Genomic DNA, 8,355 nt, shown 5'->3' with positions numbered 1-8,355 from the left:
AGGAGAATATTGAAGGTGTCATGGCTGCCAATAGATTCAATAGATCTGTTTTGGAAGAAATACAGCCAGAGTGCTCCTTGGAGGCCAAGATGACCAAATTTCGTGTCTCATACTTTGGACATTTTGTCAGGAGGGACCAGTCACTGGAGAAGGATATCATGTTTAGTAAGGTGGAGGGTCAGAGAAGAAGAGGAAGACCCCCAACAAGACAGATTGGCCAAGTGGCAGTATCGGTGGATTCAAGCATGTCAACAGTAGTGAGGTTGGCCCAGGATCAGGCAGTGTGCATAGGGTCGCTATGATTTGGTACCGACTCAATGGCACCTAACAAGAACAACAACTATATATATATTTTTTTTCTGTATGCCTTGGAAGAAATTTTATTTAACATAATGAGAGGCTTTGTAACATATTAAAGACTATGTAGTGCTCTTCTGTTTTTTGTTCACCAACTGTTTTTATGATGATAACTCTGAGATCTAGAATGTGATAGAAAAAGAAAATGTCTTATTATATGTGCTTTAGTTTGAGAATTGGTGTACCCTTTGGGAGATTTATATAGGGATCTTGCTATGGAGTCAGAATGTCTTCCATGTGGTCTTGATTTTGTTCTTGAGCTAGTCTGTTTTTGAGGTGAACTTGATTGTGATTTTCCTAATGACTTGGACCTTTTTGATAAGGACTTGGACCTTGACCGTTCTTCTAGAAGCAGAATTTCTTCTTTGAGTTCTTGATTGCCTTGCTGAGGTTTACAGCCTTAGGAGTGATTTAGGAGATTTAGACTGGCTATAAGAAAATCGCCTGTGTTGAGACCCTTTAAGACTATCAGACCACCTCCGATTTCTTCCGCAGGAAGGACATGTACTTCCAGTTCTCCTTTGGCTAGGACTTCTGGATCCTCTATGATCACTTGGAGAACAAGGGTGACGTTCTTTTGATTTCATTTGGCCTGGTGTTTTCAGTCACCTTGTGCAAACTGTATATACATATATACAAGTTTGACAGAAGCTATTTATACATGGATATTTATCTTTGCTCCAAATATATCCATGAATGCAGAGCATACAAAGGGCAAAGTTGTAAAAATTTCTTAGACATAATCAAATACCTGAAGATATCGACAAAAATCATCAAGTATCTAGACTTTAACCTAGCAAGGAATATATTGGACTGTCACAGAAAAATATTTATAAATCCTCTTTTAAAATTTTTTTAAAAGAATGAGAAAATGACGTCTATAGTAATACACATTTAATGCAAATGTGTTTACCACAACAAATATGATATTTTTTCAAAGCATATGCCTATAGTTGGGTGTAGACAAGATGATGGAATTGGGTCACTGGGATGGGGACTCAGGACCATTGTCTCAGGGGACACCATGGTCAATTGGCATAACGTAGTCTACAAAGACAATGTTCTACATCCTACTTTGGTGAGTAGCAACGGGTTTTAAAAAGTCATGAGCAAAATAAAACAACAACTCATAAGCAGACATTTAAGGTGCAACTATTTGTCTCTCCCTATCTGGAGGAAAGAAGAGTGATGAAAATCGAAAATACCTGGAAATAATTAGTTCAAAGGACTATGCAAGCATGTCTCCACTACCCTGAGACTAGAAGAATTAGGTAGTGACTGGCTACCACTTCCAACTGCTCTGAAAGGGGTCATATTAGCAGGTCCTGGATTGAGTGGGAGGAAAATGTAGAACAAAACTCAAAATCATAAAAAGACCGTACTTGTCAGATAGGAACTGGTGGAATCCCAGCAATTATGACCCTTAGTTTTGCTTCGGGCAAGGAGACGAACTCACCCTATTGCACAGTTTTCACGAAGCACACAGAGGAAGTGGAATAAGTCTTTGTAGGGATTGCAATCATTGGGATGAAACAAAATGTATATGAATTGCTGAATGGAAAACTGATCATGTTTTCGGTAAACATTCTCCCAATTCATAGTAAAGAGTTTTTTTTTAATTTGTCTTTTTTTAAAATACTTTCTTTTAAAAAAAAAATTACAGAGAATATAGTTTATGAATGTCTGAAGATGATCAAGTAAATTATATTGTGTCCAATATAGATGCTATCTGACTTTGAAAAGTGACTGTTATGCCCCCACACCCTAAAGAAAGTGACTTTTATTGGCAAACAGCTTGTCATAACTTCAGGTATGTGGGTCCCAGTGTGCTTAGGAGAAATTGTTTCTATAATAACCCTTCTTCCTCTCTTTCCCAATTCTTTCCATCAAAATCTGAAGTCCGAGAATTAACTTGCAAATACATTTTAATAAAAGGAGACAGTCTCTTACCCGTGAAAAATGACAGAAAAGGTATCAGTACAGTTGAGAGAATAATACAAAACCCTTGCTCAGCATTTCTGCTCTCCCCCCATTCTTCACCTTTCAGGTTCAAAGTGACATATTTAGTACACAAATACACATTGAGTTCTTCATGTGTGCCTGGTGTTATACTATAAACTGGGAGCACATTCAATTAAATGCAACATGCCAAACTTTCAGTATAAAAGTTTTAAACAAATACCAGAGGTGTTTCATAAAAATACAAGTTCTTAGGTCCCCCCTGAAATCCAAATCATAATACCTGGGGATCGAATCTTAGGAACTGTGGACCTCAGAGAACAAACCAAGTACTGAAGCCACTACCTGTGCTAATGGGAAATCTCCCTCCTGCAGATTTTGCGGTTGGTTGCCCTCAATTAATCTCAAAACCAAAACCAGAAACATATCTAGGTTGCTATTTTTAGCAACTTTTTCCTTGAATATAATTTTATATGAAATTTCAAAAGCAACACTAATAGCAACCAATGTCAATTGAAGATATACCTACATTTAGTTCATTTTATGTTAAAATATCATATAACAATAAGTTTAAATGGCCAGTCTTTTTCTCTACTCAAATAGAAAGATAAAATTCAGTACTGAATGATTTTCACGTATTCCTGAAATGGGTCTAGAATTTATACACACTTTCATATGTTGGGGTTTTTTAACTATAGGGACACAAACTTAAGTTAATCATACTGCTAATATTGAGGCATATTATCATCAGTAATTTATGCAACCCTTCTTTTGTTTTATTTTGTATATTATCATATTCATCCATCATCTTGTCCCCACCCAACTATAGGCATCTGCTTTGAAAGAAATATCATACTCGTTGGGGTATACACATTTGCATTAAATGTCTAGTACTGTAGACCTCATTTTTCTCTTTTTTTTTTCCAATTTTTTTTTGTGTGTGTGAACTGAGTGATAGTTTACATGGGAGAATATCACCCTTACTCCATCATTTCATTGCAATGATTACAATCTCCTCCGTGCGTCATCATTCAACAATATTTGTTTCCATTCCCTCTGTTTTTCTTTTTTTCTAGGGTGGGGTGGGATGGGGTGGAGGGTGGAGAGATGTAGACAAAAACACTCAGGAGTATATAATAATTTAAACAACAACACATTCTATAAGCCTGCCTCCTGGCTGCCAGCCCTCAATCTTTCTGTTTCTATGAGTCTAGAGTCCTCAGCTGCTCCCTCTCTACATGTCATCATCTCTGCCTCCATCTCTGGTGTCGCTGCTTCTCTGGATAGGGCCCTGTATTCTGATTTTGCTCTTCTTCGTTGGTGTTCCTAGGGTCCTCTGCTTCTGGGTTGTAAGATTAACTACTCCCCCATTTGTTTTTATTTTTGTTTTTGTTTCCCAGCTGTCTTGTGCATATGAAGTGATTGAAAATACCATAGTTTGGGTCAGGCACACTCTTTGCTTTTTAACACCTTAAGGTCTTTTGCAGCAGATTTGCCCAATTCAATATGTGTGTGATTCTTTACTGCTGCTATCATGGGTGTTGATTGTGGATCCAAGTAAAATGAAATCCTTGATAACTTCAATCTTTTCTCCATTTATCATGATGTTGCTTATTAGTTCAGTTGCAAGGATTTTTGTTTGTCCTCTTTGATCTTCATCAGTAAGTGTTTCAAGTTCTCTTTTAGCAAGCAAGGTGTATCATCTGAGTATCACAGGTTTTTAATGAGCCTTCCTGCAATCTTGATGCCACATTCGTCTTCATATTGCCCAGTTTCTTGTATTATTGCTAAGAATGCAGACTGAATGGGTACAGTGCAAGGATACACCCCTAACACACACCTGTCTTGGTATTAACCCAAGACACTTCCCCTTGTCCTGATTTAACAACTGTCTCTTTGTCTATATGCAGATTCCATATGAACACAATGAAAAGTTCTGTAATTCCTATTTACAATGTTAAACATAATTTGATGTGATCCACACAATAGAATGCCCTTGCATAGTGAATAAAGCACGGGTATAAACATCTTTCTGCTTTCAGCCAAGATCCGTCTGACATCAGCAGTGATTTCCCTTAGTCCACATCCTCGTTGAATCTAGCTTGAACTTCAGGCAGGCAGTTCTTCATGGCTATACTGCTGTCACCATTCTGGTTTTGCCAGCAAAATTTTACTGGCATATGATACTAGTGATATTGTTGGGAACTCCCTCATTTTTGTTACAAACTTTGTACCTTTACATTTGTGACAGTTGCAATTCGTCATGATAACAATTACTACTGAGTCATAAGAATCTTATCCCCATCTCTTTTCTCCAGACCCATCTAGACAAGATGAAAACTATTCAGTGGGGACTCCATCTTCCCTTACACACTCTTAAACTAAACTCACGCTTGAAAACTTATAAGCCTTCGTGCCTTTACCGCCCCCTCATTTTACTAGCCAATGTCTAAGTTACCCATCCCTATCTACCCTGTGTACAGAGGGGATAGGATTGATATTGGATGTTAAGACTCCTTACCTCTCAGTTGGTATTTTGAAGTACTACATCCATGAATATAGGTCAAGTTCATCAAACTGTAGCAATTTATCATCGTTTCCTTTAACAAAATTTGTTTTTTATCTTTCTCTATTCGGGTTCTGATTATCAAGCCATCGAGGCTAGGTCAAAAGTGTACTGTCTGCAACTTTGGGTGTTCTTGTGCATCTCCCCTCACTTCATATCAGCTGGATGCTTCACTCTCCACTCTAGCCCTCCATGGTTATGTGCTTGTCCATGGGCTCAGGAGTCCCCAGGTCTCACCACACTTTGGACCAACCAGCCCTTCCTCTTCTCTCTCTCTCATCTCCAGGTCAACGGGAATCTATAGAACATGGTTGAACTCAGCCCATTTCTTCATTGCTGCCTTTCCCCCTCTTCAACTCACCAGTATACCAAGGTGATTGCCAGCAAGTTTACATGCCTGCTGATGTGTTCCCTTTGAGTTCCAGTCTTGGAGGGAGGTTTGTCCTGAAGGAACTTGATTGCTTGCCTTGTTGGCTTTCCAGAGAATAACTTGTTTATTCTTATAGTAGCCAATCATACTGCCATTTTTGTTTTGTTTTTTTCCTGATGCACTTTCTTTGAAGATGTATCTTCTGTTGTTCTAGCTGTTCCAGGTTGGTCTGCTTTTCCTTTAAAGTGGAAATGTCCTACCTTAGAATGTTCTGGATGGGGCTCAGGATTCCACCTAAGGTCGCATAGACCACAGAGCCTTAGCAGTAAGCCTATGTTGTTGGGTAACAACATAGAACCCCTTTTAGGTATTCCAATCAGTTATAAGCTGAAGGTGGGCATACAAGTTTTCTGTAATCATGTTTCCCGACATTCCTTTCTATCCCATTCAAGTGTCTACTTTACATTATCTCATGTAAAGTTTTTCTTTAGAAGATTTTAAAATATTTTTCTGTATCCATCCAATATATTCCTTACTAGGTTAAAGTCTAGATACTTAATGATTTTTGTTGATATCTTATTTTTCCTTATATGCTAATAGTGATGTTTATTGAGTTTTATTAGCAGATTTTGCATTAAACAATTTCTTTGAACTGTTTTCTTGATGCTATAGTTTGAGCTTTCAGTGTAGATTTCTGTGTGTCATTTCTCTCTCAAACCTTTTATGTCATATTGCCTTATCAACTTGTAAGTTGATTGAACATTAGAAATTAGAGAAATAATTTTTGTCTTGCTGCCAGTCTTAAAGCAAGTAAGTTTTTATTTAAACAAAATATATCTTCATTTTAGGTCTGCACTGGGACTTCTTAAGTAAAGATGTACCTTATATTCTTCATTGCCTGAATGCCTTTTAAAAACACTTATTTTGATTATTGGAATCTTCTTCAGTAATTCATTAAAGCATAAGATTTAATTACTGGAGCTTCTGAAAAGTCTTTCATTCTTTTTGCATTTCTAAGGTAAAGTCTACTCACATATGCTATATTTAATTTCAGTACTTTCTTGGAATTGATTAATGTTTATAAGGATTTTTCCATCAGTGTCCATCATTAAATAGGCCAATATCTTAATTTTCCAGTTTTGACATCATATAATGATTTAAACACCTTTCCTTCTCTTTCTTGAAATACTTGGGTGTGCCCCTTTTTTTCTGTGGTAGCAAATAGTGGGAGAATCTTTGGTGTCTTTATTATCTATGAAATTACTTTTTCTTCTCATTTCAATCTGGAATTTTATTTTTCTCCTGAAATTATCAAGATTTTACATATATTAATGCTCATTATTCATAATTTTCTTCTCAAAGTCCTTTTTTAAAAACAAAAAAAACTTTGTTGTCTAATGTTATTCCTTTTCATTTTAGATGTTGTTGTTAAAGTTCTGTAGTGTCGGTTCTGATTTACAGCGACCTTGTATAAGGTTTCTGAGGAGAGGAATATAGGTTTGAATTGCCAACCTGTGTTTAGCAGTCCAGTACTGCTCCTCTCCTTCAGCATTGGAAAAATATGGAATTGAAAGATAATGGAATTTTCCACTAACTTTTTAAAAAGTCTCCTTACATATATCTTTTCTCTTGTATTGATCGGCTTTTCAGAGATTTGTTTCTTTTTAGTCATACTGAAGCCACCTTCAAGTTCTGTTGAGTTTTTTCATTTACTAACTATTTCATTCATTACCTAATAATCTAATAATTATTGTTTTCTTCTCTCATTTTTCTTTCTTTGACTAGTTTTTCTTTTCCTATCTTTTTAATTGGAAAAGTCCCACTTTCCCCTTTGACCTGTTTCTAATCAATGTGTTTAAACCTGTGTGTGTTTTTTTTTAAATAAGTCTGTAGGTTTGCACCTCTGATTTTGATAAGCACTACTTACATTTCACTGAACACTGACTGAGTGGTTTACAATTTATCTTATTTTTTCTTCTTTACCCCAAAGATAATGCAATAGTAATTTATTTCATTTTCAAACATATGGCGTGGTAGATAATTTTATGTCAACTTGGCTAGGTTTTGGTGCCCAGTTGTTTGGTGTAGTTTGTAGATGTGATTAACATATGTAATCAGTTTTCTTAAGTAAAGGAAATTACCTCAACAATATGTTTGAGCCTTGTCCTATCAGTTAAATGCCTTCAGAGCAAACACTGAGATTTCCTGGAGAAGAATGAATTGTCTCAAGACCTGAATGGAGACATCCTGCCTCAGGTTCCAGTCTACTGGCCTTTCCTACTGATTTTGGACTTAAGAATGACATCATCAACTGTTTCCTGAGTTTCCAGCCTGGCAGCCTAGTGTATAGATTTGCCACCCTCCACTTATAAGTCCTGGTATGGTGCTGCAGGCTAATGCAGTGGACTGCAAGCTTGGCTTGAACCACGAGGTTGATGGTTCAAGCTCACCAGCTGCTCCTCAGGAACCCTATACAGGGTCGCTATCTGACTCAACGGCACTTATCAACAACAACAACAAATGTGTAAGCCAATTCCTTAAAATAAATTTCTCTTACTTTCTAAATAGATAAATGAAGAGAGGGAACAAACACACATGCATCCTATTGGTTCTGTTTCTCTGGAGACCCCTCACTGATTATAGATTTTGGTAAAGCAAAGTGGAATACTGCTGTACAAATACCTCCAAATGTAGAAACTGCAATTAGTAGAATTATGGATGTTACAGATAATTACAGTGAGGTCTCGAACAGAAGTGAGCAAAGTCATAGAGCAAATTTCCATCATCTTCCAGAGTACGTATAATGCCAGGAGCAGAATGTTTCTAGTAATATGAGTGTTAACGTTTCTTCTGGGGAACATGGCAATGAGACATGCCACTAGAGACTGCAGGAAAGACAGTCCTTTCTACAAAATGGAAGAGAACTTTGATAAATTATTTCCTGATGTTTTGTGGAAGGTAAAACTTTAAACAATTCAGTTGATTAGTTAGCTGAAGTTTCTAAGCACAATGGGAGGTGTAGACTCCTTGCCGCTTATAATCCTAGGAAAGAAACACAGTGAGGCAGGAAATGTTTAGCAAAAACATTTAGCAAAAAAAAAAA

At 36.8% G+C, this 8,355-nt stretch overlaps 1 pseudogene; it reads right to left on the bottom strand.

Moving 5' to 3' along the window:
• Positions 1 to 445: 445 nt before the first annotated feature.
• LOC102841778 lies at positions 446 to 3,728 on the bottom strand (annotated as a pseudogene).
• Between the last annotated feature and the right edge of the window lie 4,627 nt (positions 3,729 to 8,355).

This window comes from Chrysochloris asiatica, unplaced genomic scaffold (genome assembly GCF_000296735.1).
Source record: "Chrysochloris asiatica unplaced genomic scaffold, ChrAsi1.0 scaffold00164, whole genome shotgun sequence".
Lineage (NCBI taxonomy): Eukaryota > Metazoa > Chordata > Mammalia > Afrosoricida > Chrysochloridae > Chrysochloris > Chrysochloris asiatica.
This window is presented reverse-complemented; position numbering and strand designations above follow the sequence as displayed.